The 12,932-nt window shown below is 43.0% G+C and overlaps 1 protein-coding gene across 2 annotated transcripts in view; it reads left to right on the forward strand.

Annotated features, from left to right (window-relative positions):
* Window positions 1–672: 672 nt before the first annotated feature.
* CPQ (carboxypeptidase Q) overlaps window positions 673–12,932 on the forward strand; it is a 458,231-nt gene continuing 445,971 nt past the window's right edge. The window contains exon 1 of one of the 2 annotated variants that reach the window (XM_073794606.1): window positions 673–911. The gene's annotated coding sequence lies outside the window, so the exon portion shown is untranslated. The remainder of the gene's footprint in view (window positions 912–12,932) is intronic. The other variant, XM_019925094.3, reaches the window with a different exon arrangement.

Raw genomic sequence — 12,932 nt, forward strand, 5'->3', positions numbered from 1 at the left:
TGTGACCAGCGATGCGAGTGACTCGTTGAGATAAGCTACGCCGGGTAATCAGGTGAGTCTCCTTTCTTCTTGGGCACCCTCATATAATTAACGCATAAACCAAAGAGACAGGACTCTTTCTGATCTCCCAGTTCGGGTCCTCTTGTCCACCTTCCATCATCACCACCTCTCTTAACAATCCTGCCCGGCAGGATGGGACAATAACGGTTTAATAACCGCGTGTCCTATCCACGCTTACAAAGCATGGGGTTTCCAGACGCCCTTATGCAGGCGCAGAGACAGAAAAACACCTTTCACGCTTTCCTTCCAGCTCCACAACCCCTTCCTTCCCTACCTGCACGGCCACTCATGAAAGCACAGGACACCTCGGCCAAGCCCTTCGGCCCACCGGAGGTTACAGCTCTTGAAACCTCCGCCGGCCAGAGACCCGCGAGGGCCTGAGGGCGACGCTCGGGCGCTTTGGCCCCTAAATAAAGAAGCAAGGCCGCGGGGCCCAGGACCCAGGGTGGGACACTGATTTTCTAACGGGAGCCAGAGCCAGAAGGTGAGGCACCAGCTGGTCGGCCCGCCGCCCTCGGGTCTCCCGAGGCGCAGCGAGGCCTGCGGGCGTGGTGGGGGCGGCGCCCCGCCGGGCCCTCCCGCCCGCGCCCAGCGTCCCGGGCCGCTGCGCCCCGCCTTCCCGCTCAGTGCGCAGCGGGCAGAACCGCAGACACCCGGCAGCGTGACCCTGGGCGCCGCCTCCGCCGCCGCCGCCGCCGCAGGCCGAACGGTCGACCAGGTTCGTGCGCCGCGGGCCGGGCCTTGCCCACGGGCTGCTGGACCCGGCTCCTCCCGGCGGGCGGGCCTAGGCGTTGCCGGCACCGGTGTGGACTTCCCAAGTCACCCATTCGTGGGAGCGACTGACGGACAGGGTAGGGAGGCCACCGGGAGACGGGCAGGGCGTGCGGCTTCCGCGACAAGGGCCAAGCAATGGGGGGGGGCGGGGGGGGGGCGCGTGCGGCCGCCGGGATAGAGGGAGATGCTGTGCACGGAGAGCAGTGAGCCAGGCGTGATGTCTCCTTTTCTCTCTTGTCTCGGGGAGGGGAGGTGCCCCGCCCCAAGCCGCCCAGGAGCTTCCCTCGCCTGCATCTGGAACCAGTACCTAGTTCCCCTGAGCCTCCAGGTTGCTTTATCGGGTCTCCTTTGTGGTTCTTTTCGCCTTTTATCTTGTACTTTCATTTTTGGTGTGTACGTCTAGGCTCTACGTAGGCTCTTAAGTTACACGAGGGCAAAGCCCCTGTCGGACTTCTCAGGTACTCGGTAGTACTCAAGTGAGCAATTGAATGAATGAGTGAGTTTCTATGAGGGAGAACTGGTGAATTAATGAATGAGTACACATGAAGTAGAGCTGAATGAAGGAATACATGAATGGATATAAATACACACGACAAGGAGACAGTGGAGACACGGGCTTACAACTCTTATCTTCTGGTAGTTTCCCAAAAGCTGTGTGAATGTGGCACTCTTGTAAATGGAGTCATTCTGACTGTGGCTACTTAAAAGTTCTATTCTATGCTGTTTCAAAAGAAAATAATCACCAGAAGCACCCCCTCATATTTCCACTCTAAGTAGATTCTCCTATATGCATTACTTAAAGCAAAGTATGCCTAGGCTTTTTTTTTTTTTCTTGAATTTTGTTTTCTACTTTGGAGAATCATTGTCACTATAATATTATTTAATGTATTTCTGAAAGATAAGGATGAATCTGAAGGTAGTACCACATGACTCTGCTTTTAGTAACTTGTTTGTAAAACCAGATGTCTCTTTGAATTCAGGATGGTGGAGGATCTTGTCTGTCTTCCTGAGACAAGTGCTGGCTGGTTTGTGGGTGACCGTAGAAGGCTGAATATAGTTCAGAGAGGAAAAGAGAGACATTTATCGGTGTGCAGACACTTTGGAAGTGACATAGGTTGAGCCTGCTTTAATTCAATTGGTCACTGCATCACTTCTAGGTTTCCAGACCCAGGTTTCAGAAAAGCTGGATGACTTTAGATGTGTTACTTGATCTCTTTAGGTCTCAGTTTCTTAATCTCCAAGATGCAGGAGGTTAGGTAGGGCCCCTTCTTGAGTTAGACTTCTAGGATTCTCTTTTATCGGTTAAAAGGTGAAATTGCAGGTGATTTCATGAAGCCTGCTCACTTCAGCTGCTCCTCTTGGGATTCTGCAGAATTTTGGCTCCACTGTTTTCTCTGCAGATTCCAACTCATTCCTCATCCTCTCCACATCTGCTACAAAAGGACCTGGGAGCTTGAGATGAGAATTATAGACTCTGGGCTGGAGGGGAGAAAGAAGGGCAAGATTGTTTTGTGCATTGCCCCAGGTTCCTGGTCCTGGGTCTAACTTGTTTCCAATACAACCAGCCTGACAATGCCGTATATTTTCAGTATATCTAGGGAGTTATATCACTATTAATTTGCCTGGATTTGAGATTAGTTATCATAGATCACAACATTTTGGAAACGGAAGGACCTTAGAGATTTTTAAAAGGCACTTAAAAAGTCATTTTATGTACGTATTGGAATATTTCTTGCATGCTACATTTCACAAACACAAAGTCCCAAACATGTTAAGTAAAGTAAAATTAATGTTACCTACTTCAGTTCTTTCAAGTCTATTGGGAGAAGTGAAGTCAAACATGGTGCTTGGTGAAAAAGACCAACTTTCTCTGATTCTTTTCTCAAAGATCCAATTATGGGGTCACATGTGGTTCCGGCATGGAATGTAACAGAGGTGATGTTTATGGGGCACTGACCACTCACCAAGCACTGTTATATTTAACCTTTTTACTTGTATTGCCCCATTTATTCCTCGCTATAAACCTAAGTGCTAGGTACAGTTGTAATCCCTATTCAACCTTCCTAAATGGAAACAGTGCTTGGGAAATGGGAAAGTCAGGCATTCAAAACACAGGTAGATGGAGGCAGGATTTCTGCCAGAAATATAGACAATCCCTGCTAGGAAAGCCTTGTAATGTTGTCAAATGTGGTCTCTGTGTGGGTTCCAGGTAGTATATTAAACTCTTGGGCATTGTGGGTAAGTAAATTTAGAATGGGAGCTCAGGGGTGGAATGATTAAGACTGAACTATAGAGAATTGTTTGTTTTATCATTTTGAAAATTATTGAGTTCCATTGGTACTCTAGACTCTGATATTTTGACCTAGATGCACCTGCATCCTAATTTTAAACGTGTTCAGATTTAACAATCCAGGGAGTATAAAAAGGATGACATCAAAAGCTATGTGGGTGAGTGGCATCTAAGGGCTTCAAACTCTGAGTACTAAACAGTGTTGTTTCTTGGGCTAGTTGCTGCCTCCCAACCTAATGACAACTCCTAATGCAGACAGAGTACAATGCCTACCTCAGTGTAACGTAGGGGCAGAAATGTGAGACGAATTTCCAGCACGCTTGTAATTAATTGACAAGTGCAAAAACGGAAAAGAGGGGCCCATAAAGTAACTGGGAAATGATTTTGTTTCTTCTTTGTCAGTCAAGTTTAGTCTCATAGAAGGCAGAGGCCAATTGCGGCTGCTCGAAAAACAGAGAGCCAGTGCCAGTTTGACTTAGCTCAGGAGGCTGAAACTTTCTGCCCTGAAGGCCGGTGTGATGGAATAGACCTTCCCATTGCTCACAATATTATGAAAAAAAACATTAAAGCAACAATTTTTATTACTTGCCCTGGAGCTAGAGCTTTAAAATATACTTGCTTCTCCCCCTGCCCTCCCTAAGCCACTTAGGTTTTAAAAACAAACAACCCATTCATGTGTTTGCTACATCAGATTATTAGTCCTTTTCTTTATCCCTGGGCCCTGTTTCTTTAATGCAGCTAAGAAGGAGGACTGGTGTGCTTCTAGATCTATGGAATTTTTCTTTAGTTATTCTTTTACTCAGCGCATATTAATTTCAGTAAACATTTAATGAGTGCGTACTGTGTGCCAGGTAAAGATGAATGAGATACCGAGTTTACGTAGGCAAGTGACGCATCCACAAATAATTGCAGCACAGGGTGATGTGGAAGTAGTGGCCACTCATTCTCCCAGGAGAGAGGTATGGTCAGAATTTAGGAAGACTTCACAGAGCAGGTGAATTTTGAACTGGATTTCGAAGGCCGAAAGCCAAGAGGAGGGAGAAGGGTGTTTGTTCTAAGCACAGAGAACTACATGGGCAAAGAAATGGAGGCAGTCTGAGCGTGGCACTCCCAGGGGTAGACGGGTTGGGTGCGTCTGTAGTAAAGAGGTCTTGTGAGGTTGGGGCCAGAGAAGGAAGGTCCTTGAATGTCATGTTTTTCAGGCTTTATCACAGCCTAGATAGTCTTTAAGAGTTTTTAAGCTGAATTTTTAAGCAGAGGAGTGCTATGATTGGATTTCCTTTAGAAAATAGCTCCAGCAATAGTATTTCAGAGGAACTAGAGAGGGGAAAGCCAAGGAGGCCAGAAGAAAGTGAGGATGATGTTGCTATAGTCCAAATGAAATAGGATAAGGGTGTAAACTAGTGTAAGTTGGAGAGATATTCAGAATATAGGGAAGGCAGGATTTAATGACTAGCTGCATATGGGAAATAAGGTTGAAAATAATTCTGAGGTTTTGGAATTGCTTACCTGGGTGGATGGAGATGCCACTAATGAGGGTAATGAACACCAGATGAGGAAGAGGTTCTGGCAGAAAGACAGTGAGACAACTTTGGAACATCCAGGGGAGATCCCTGGTGTACAGCCTTGACTGTAGCTGTACTGTGACGTCATATATAGCCAAGACTGGCCAAACTTTACGACAGGTCCACAGTCTAAAAAGACAGATCAGTTCAATAAAACACTTAAAAAGAAGGAAAAAAACCACATTAGACTTAACTAATGACCCTTATATTTCAGGTGAGATCTTTAGAACTCTAAATATTATGTAAGTTCTAGTGAAGGAACGAAGTTAGATACTCAGACAATGAGGGGTTATTATAAACCACCAAGAGAAACCAAAACAGAGCAACACAGACAGGAGTGGTTGAAAGGCACAAAGATGAGCAAATGGCAGGAGTGTAGCAGAGAGGACTGGTTGCTTAAAGCACAGGTATAGGCAGATTTGGAATACAGAGAGGAAATTTGAGCTGGCTCTTCCAAAGAACGTATTTCTTTAGTGGTAAGAATATCACAAGCTTTGCTTTCTCATCTTATTCACCTTGTCAGGGAGAGACAGATAGGTGATTGTTTCGAGGTGCTGTGCAGAGGGTTTGATCTTATTTTGCAGAGATGGTGTTGGGAGACTTTGAACTAAGGGAAGAATAACAAGTAGAGTGAGATAAAATGAAAAGGATAATGATTAGGAGGAATTTTCAGAACTTTTAACGAATTCTGTGAGAAACAGTTGCTAACAGAGAAAAAGTTAGATTGATGTAGTGTTCTCTTAGGGTCGTGGCATTAGACTTGCTTGGAAAAAAGGGTATATTAGCATAGCACCTTATACTTAAAAATAATTTTTATATGAACCCTCAGAAGCATGTGCAGGCAGGCACTATTATCTTTCTTTTGTAAACTGAAAATCTGGGTATTAAGGAGGCTGTAGTTTGCCTCAGATCGCATAACTGGCAAGAACTCTAGGCCTTCTGAGTTTCAGCCCACTGCTCTGTCCATTGTATCGGAACCTTGCTTTGCCTTGGAACCTTGGCGTTTTACAATGAGTCCCCTCCACCTCCCACCATGTCCATCATGTAAAAGTAAGACTAAAGCAGTTGATATTTGAAGGCCAACAGAGCCAAGATCTCTGGGGAGACAGGCAGTGGTGGAAAGGATCCTTAGCACCAACTCTGCTCTGTGCAGTAGGGATGGTTATGAAGGGTTGTATATAGAGAATTGCTGTGGAAATCAAATAATACTTAAAATGTAATAGGAGAGTTTGCAATATAAAAAAATCTTAGGACTAAATCTTCCAAGAGGCAAATAACCTCTTTACAAAGTGAACTACTAATCATTCCTTAACATATTATCTGGATAAATCCAGACTTTCAATATGGGGTTTGCTTAAAGCAAGATACATCTGCAGTAAGCTATGTCTACATTGATCGTATTATATGTGAAAACTTTTCCAAGTTGAGTATCAAGTAAGAAAATGGGGACCTGGACCTGGATCCCCTAATTATTTGAGGCCATTTACAGCACATTGAACGTAATGATTTTCAATTAAATCCATCTAGCTACCTTTGCTTCTTATGAAGCACCTACAGGTAGGACACTGGCCACAGCTCAGCTGGGAAATGGAGGGAAAAGCCCAGCACTGGCACTGCCCCTGGTGGGACCCACAAGAGACAGTCATCAGTGTAAATCCGTCAACATAGTGGGCCGGGGTGGGAAAACCAGAAACCTTTACGGACCTTGAGTTCCACATCATTATTAAAAAGAAACCGAGTGTAATTCAAAGCAAAGAGCATTATACCAGATCTAGAGTTGATAAAAGATACAATCTATAAGGAAGACAGAATAGCTGTGACATTTTATGGGCCAGGCATTTAAACATATTTATCTTCAAAGAATATAAAGGAAATGGTCAGAAGTATGAGAAAATGACCAAAACAATTTAAAAAAATTAATTTTTATTAGAGTATAGTTGATTTACTATGTTGTGTTAGTTTCTGCTGTACAGCGAAGTGAATCAGTTATACATATACATGTATCCACTCTTTTTTTAGATTCTTTTCCCATATAGGTCATTACAGAGTATTGAGTAGAGTTCCCTTTGCTATACAGTCGGTCCTTATTGGTTATCTCTTTTATATATAATAGTGTGTATATGTCAATCCCAGTCTCACAGTTTATCCCTTCCTCCCTTCCCCCTTGGTAACCATAGTTTGTTTGCTACATCTGTGACTCTCCTTCTGTTTGTAAATAAGTTCATTTGTAGCCTTTTTTTAGATTCCACATATAAGCAATAACATATGATATTTGTCTTTCTCTGTCTGACTTGACCAAAACAATTTATAGGAGACTTTAAGATCTGTTGTTTATATGACAGATCAAGCAGACAAAAGCCAAATGGTAAGATTTGAATAATATAATTCATGAGGTTGAAGAATATAATTCATAAGGGTGAACAGGGATATAGAAAGTTTCAATAATATGGTATATTAAAGGTTTATCAAAAAATTCTTTATGTTATATATGAATATATATGTGTAAGATATATGATTATATATGTATATATATGGTCTCTTATTCACAAAAAATTCATTTCTTCTTCAAGCATTTATGAAAGATTGTAAAAAACGTTTAACGAAGAATTCAGTGAATTCGAGAGGCCTGCTGGTCTTGTGCCTTGATCCTCTGGTTTAAGCTCATGTTTTCAATTAGCTTTGTAATTGATTGAAATGGTAAAGAGAAAACATCTTCTCTTTCACGATGCTGTCAAGTGGCTCATAGAATGAATCTTCCACCTTCATATGTCCCTTTTGTTCCCAGAACATCGTTTTGAGGTTCTTTTACCATTATCAGAATACTTTGGATCTATGTTATCTGTGACTCATCTGAAGATGCATTTGTTACATTTGTTTAGTGTTCTAAATCATTAATACCGTGTGTACTGTATCGCAAAATTTACCATCTGAAGCATCTGGCTGTTCTTTTATAGGGTTTTTCTTTTCATTAGCTTTTCTGAGATAAGCCTTACAGAAAACCAGGGGCCATAGGAAGACGAAGGAATGAACGGAGGATCCCAAACCCCAGTTTAGGTCTTTGGGAAGCAGAGGGCAAATCGTGGAAGTCAGCACTCTTCAGACTTCATTCCACGACTTATTCAGCCTAAATTTTAGGGTTTACCACTTAAACTAACCATCACTAGCACCCTGTATTTGCTGTAGTTTAACAGTTAAGAAAATAGGATCGGAAGTCGGTTTCTTGGGTTCAGATTTCAGCTCTGTCACCAACACTTGTGTGACCTTGGACCAATTACATATCCTCTCTATGCCTCAGTTTCTTCCTTTGTAAAATGGGAAAACTAATTATAACTATCAGTGGTAGGCAGAATAATGTCCTCCGCCAAAGATGCCCATGCCCTAATCCCTGGAACCTGTGAATATGATAGGTTATGTGGCAAAGGAGAATTAAGGCTGTGGATGGAATTAAGATTGCTCATTATCTGACTTGAAATCCATATCCTGGATTATGTGGTGGGCCTAATTAACAGTGGGAGAGGGGGGCAGAAGAGGATCAGAGAGTTAGGGTGATGTGACTATGGAAGAACGGCCAGAGAGATGCAATGTTGTCAGCTTTGAAGATGGAGGAAGGAGGCCATGAGACAAGGAATATGGGTGGCCGTTAGGATCTGAAAAAGGCAAAGATCCTTCCCTAGAGCCCCCGGAAGGAATGCAGCCCAGCCAACACTTTGATTTTACCTGGTGAGTCCAGTGCTGGATTTCTGACCTACAGAACTGTAAGATAATAACTTTGTATTGTTTAAGCCACCAATTTTGTGGTAATTTGTTACAGCAGCAATAGAAAACCAATGCATTATCCTCTAGGTTTGCTGTAGGGTTAAGAAATATAAACATTTAGGACAGGCCTGCTCAGTCAATATTAGCCACTATCATCATTAGTTTTTTCATTGGTATGTTCCCTCCTGTCTTTGCACCTTTGTAATAGCTGTTTTGTGATTACCTGAAATTGTTGGAAATCACCCCCCTCCTTCCCCAAGACTGTGGTCTTAGGAGTTTCTCACTCTCAAGGTAGGCCATACTCAGTCTCCAGCAATTTGTCAAAATTACTGTTGAGGTATTCCTAGACTTTATGGGTCCAGTGGCTTCTGCTCCAGATAAGCAGGTCTGGGCTGTGACTCTCTGGATTTTCCTGTCTCTCTAGATTTTAGAGTGGTGGTTTGCTTTGCACTCTCACGTCTCTGCTCCAAGGAGTCATTGGTTTTCAGTTTGCTCATTTTATTCGTTGCTGTAAGGACAGGAGTGACGACGGAAGTGAGCTCAGTGCTCTCATTGCCATGTGGCTCTAAAGAGCTCCTCTGTTCTCAAGAGATCTCTAGCTGTACACTTGACGTTCTTCTGATTTCTGTTCTCTGGTTTTCAACTCATCAATTTCATTCCCAAATATGCTTTCTGGGTTTTCTATTTTGGTTAATGGCATCTCAATCTATGAGATAGTAGGTAATGTGATGTATCTGAAATATAGGGTACAAAACAGGATCAAAATCTGGGAGGTTAGCCTTAACTCTTCCCTTTTCCTCATCTTCCCACATTATTAAGTCACCAAATGCTGTTGTGCCTACCTGTGATAGCACCTGAAATTTTCTTTTTTTTTTTATCCCCCCATCCTTTCTATCACGACTCTAGTCACATCCGTTATTGTCTCTTGCCTTGGCCAGGCAGAATTTTTTAAATTACTTCGTCTTCCACACTGCTTCAAGAGCTGGATCATAAGCTCAATCATATTACTTCCCTTCTCAAAAGACCTACATTTTGAGAAATTGTCTGCGGAATAAAGTCTAAACTCCTAATAAAGTCTAAACTCCTAATATGGCATTAAAATGTATTTCTCGGTACGTTCCTGGTGCATTCACTTACTGTATTAGTTCGCTAGGCCTGACAAAACAAAATACCATAGAGTGGGTGGCTTAGACAGTAGAAATGTATTTTTTCACAGTTCTAGAGGCTGGACGTCCAAGATCAAGGTGTCAGCAGGTTTGATTTCTTCTGAGGCTTCTCTCCTTGGCTTGCAGATGTCCATCTTCTTGCTGTTTCCTCACATGGTCATTTTCTTTCTGTTCGTGTGCATCCCTGGTGTCTCTGTGTATCCAAATGTCCTCTTCTTATAAGGACCTCAGTCAGATTGTATTAGCCCCACCCCCCGTGCCCTCATTTTAACTTAATTACCTCTTTAAAGTCCTCGTCTCCAAATATAGTCACATTCTGCGGTACTGGGTAGTAGAGCTTAAACATATAAACTGTGGTGGGGCACAATTCAGCCCATAACACCTACTAGATCCCTCCATGTATTCTATATGTGTGTATCAGATCACATCATGAGTGCACATCACGACCTGGGAAGATTTGAAAAATACTGATTCCTGGCCCCCACCTAACTCTGTGGGTTCTGAATCACTATGTCTGAAATGGGACTGGGAATACACTTCTTGTATGCATGTGTATGTTTAAATTTCTCCCTAGTGCTTTATAATACTTCAGCTTTTTATACGCCAGAATTTTTTTTTTTTAAATTATTTCTGGGGAACATATTATAAATGTTCACATCTTTGCTCATGGTTGTTCTTTAAATACCCTTCCCACCATACAACTATGCAAATTCATCTATCCTGCAAGGCTGAGCTGGAATATCATCTTCTCCGTTACTGCTTCCTTGTTCTCTCCTGTGATAATCCTGCAGTACTTTATCGTTACAGTTGACCCTTGAACAACTTGGGGGTTAGGGGCACCAACCCCACAGCAGTCGGCAATCCGAGAGTAACTTTACAGTGAGCCCCACCTATCTGTGGTTCTGCATCCTCAGATTCAGCTAACCTTCGATCCTGTAGTACCTGCAGTATTGATTGAAAGAAATCCACATATAAGTGGACAGACACAGTTCATACCCGTGTTGTTCAAGGGTCAACTGTACTTTATTGTTAGTACCTGAGAATCTGTTTCCTTTTGTCTCAGTATCGCAGTCATTTGCCTTCCTCTTTCACTGGCTTCCTAAGGCCTAGGAGGACGTATTCTTTATCTCTGTATATCTGAGACAGTTGCAGTTGTTCTGAGCATAATAGGTAGTCAATCAATGTCTGTAGTATGAATAAATGAATGAACTCATTAATAAATGCTAATAATTTTCTTATGACTTTTTATCCAATGGAGACCATTGGATAAAACAAATAAGCTTATCCAGTGTAAAACTAGTGGCAAATTTTTATTCTTGAATTGAGCATCCTTAACATGATACATGAACAATAGTCTTCATGTGTATTTCCAATTTAGGACTTTAAACATGTAAAATTTTTTCTTGAAGAAGGTATTTGATAATAGGAAGAGGATATAGGGAAGGCATCATAACAATTTGTGATAATGACAATTTTTTTTGCTTTGCATTTTCAAGGCAGAGTGTGGATGGTTCAGTTCTTAAAGATGAACGGATTCCCTAGTGTCCAGTTGTGGTGTATCCTTGTTTATCCTCCCGATCAAGAACTGCTGCCTTATAGGGGGTATGTTAAGGTGGAATTGTCTATTCGCTGAGCTAATAATAAGCTGTGTTTTCCTGGGTCAGTGAATAACAGAAACAGTTCTCGAAATAATTACATCAGCTGAGACCCAACTTCCAGGCAGGGATCAAGAGTCTGACTTTTCCTTTGTGTTAGTTTTCCCCAAACTACTAAAATTTCTAGAGATGGAGTAATTGCCTCTCAAATCATTTCTCCAAAGCCTTTTCTGAACCAGAGCAGGCAGTGACAGAGATTGGCAGGGGAAGGACTGATGTCTGCTCATGAGGGGAAGAATGACGCTGCCTTGAAAACACAAATGAGCCTTTGGATGTGGAAATTGACAAGGCTCAGAGAGCCCTGAAACATCTTTAGAAACTGAGCCCAGCGGAATAATGGGAGGCTGTGTTCTGGCTTGGCATGGGAGCCTGTCTGGCACAAACTACACTGTAAACAACTCAAACATTTCAAACATTTGCATCTGCATACATGACATTAGATTCTCAAAATGTCCAATTAAACACTTCCTCAGCTGACCTGGTGTCAGCCCGGCCTTTCTGATGGGGAAGGAGTTTCAGCTGATACTGTTGTATGCTCTTCCTTTCTGGACCCAATCTTGTCCTTCTTGTTCAGACACAATTCTTCTTAAGGGAATTCCCTGGTGGCCCAGTGGTTAGGACTCAGTGCTTACGCTGCCGTGGCCCAGGTTCAATCCCTGGTTGGGGAACTAAGGTGCGCAAGCCACGTGGCATGGCCGTGTGTGGCTGAACCACACTGACTCCATTTTGTCATCTCCATCTTAGGTCCACAGCCCTCCCCCCTCCCCTTTCTGTGTGACTCAGCGTTAGCTTAACTTACAAGGGTATGTTCCCCATCAACTTTTACCCTTGTCTTCATCTGATGTGGAAACTGGAAGAATGCCTTATGCTGACACAGATGGTTAATGGTCCTGAGATCCCTGGGGGAGGGGAAAATCCCCGGTCCCCGTCGGTGTGGTCATGCTTCTCACTTGGTAGTCAGATTCCGTGTTTAGCTCTGGCCCCTTTAGATCCCCCGGTACCCCTTTCCATGGTGCAAAGTGCAGCTGCGAATGCCTCTGGATCATCCCGTCGGCCTGATCCTTCCTGCCTGTGTGTACGTTACCCACGACAAACTTCATAATTGCACTTTATGGAATTGCCTGCTTTGTTTTTCTGTCTCAAAGTTCCTTGTCAGTTTGGAGGATATTATTCAGTATCTCTGCCTCCCAATAATTGGTACAGTATGGAGAGAGAATTTGGCTTTGGAAAGGAGGGTGAGCACTTCTTTCACTGGGACGTGAGCTGAGAAGAGCGGTATAGATAAAGGGATAGAAGGGTTACGAGTTGAGGACGAAGAAAGCCAAGTCATCTCATGGTCATAATATTGTATTCTCAGTTATGTAGAAGAGAAGAGCTTTTGCTGAGCATGAGGGGAGTAGGGGTTGAATCTGGGGCTTCAGGAGAGTGGAAAAACTTTGTAGCAGCTGCTGTGGGGAATTTGATAGGGGTCAGTTGAAGATAAATATAAGGGTTGCTGAGCAATGCAAGTGACCCAGCTGAGATCAGACAGCCTTTAGTTCATATGGAGATATTCGGCATGATTAAGTAAATGTTGATGATGGTGTTATGCAGCACGTACAGAGAAAGTTCAAAATTAGTTTTGAAGAATTGGCAACTTGGGTAAGGAGGAAAAGCAAAGGTATTC

The sequence above is a fragment of the Tursiops truncatus genome, chromosome 17, assembly GCF_011762595.2.
Source record: "Tursiops truncatus isolate mTurTru1 chromosome 17, mTurTru1.mat.Y, whole genome shotgun sequence".
NCBI classification, from domain to species: Eukaryota; Metazoa; Chordata; class Mammalia; order Artiodactyla; family Delphinidae; genus Tursiops; species Tursiops truncatus.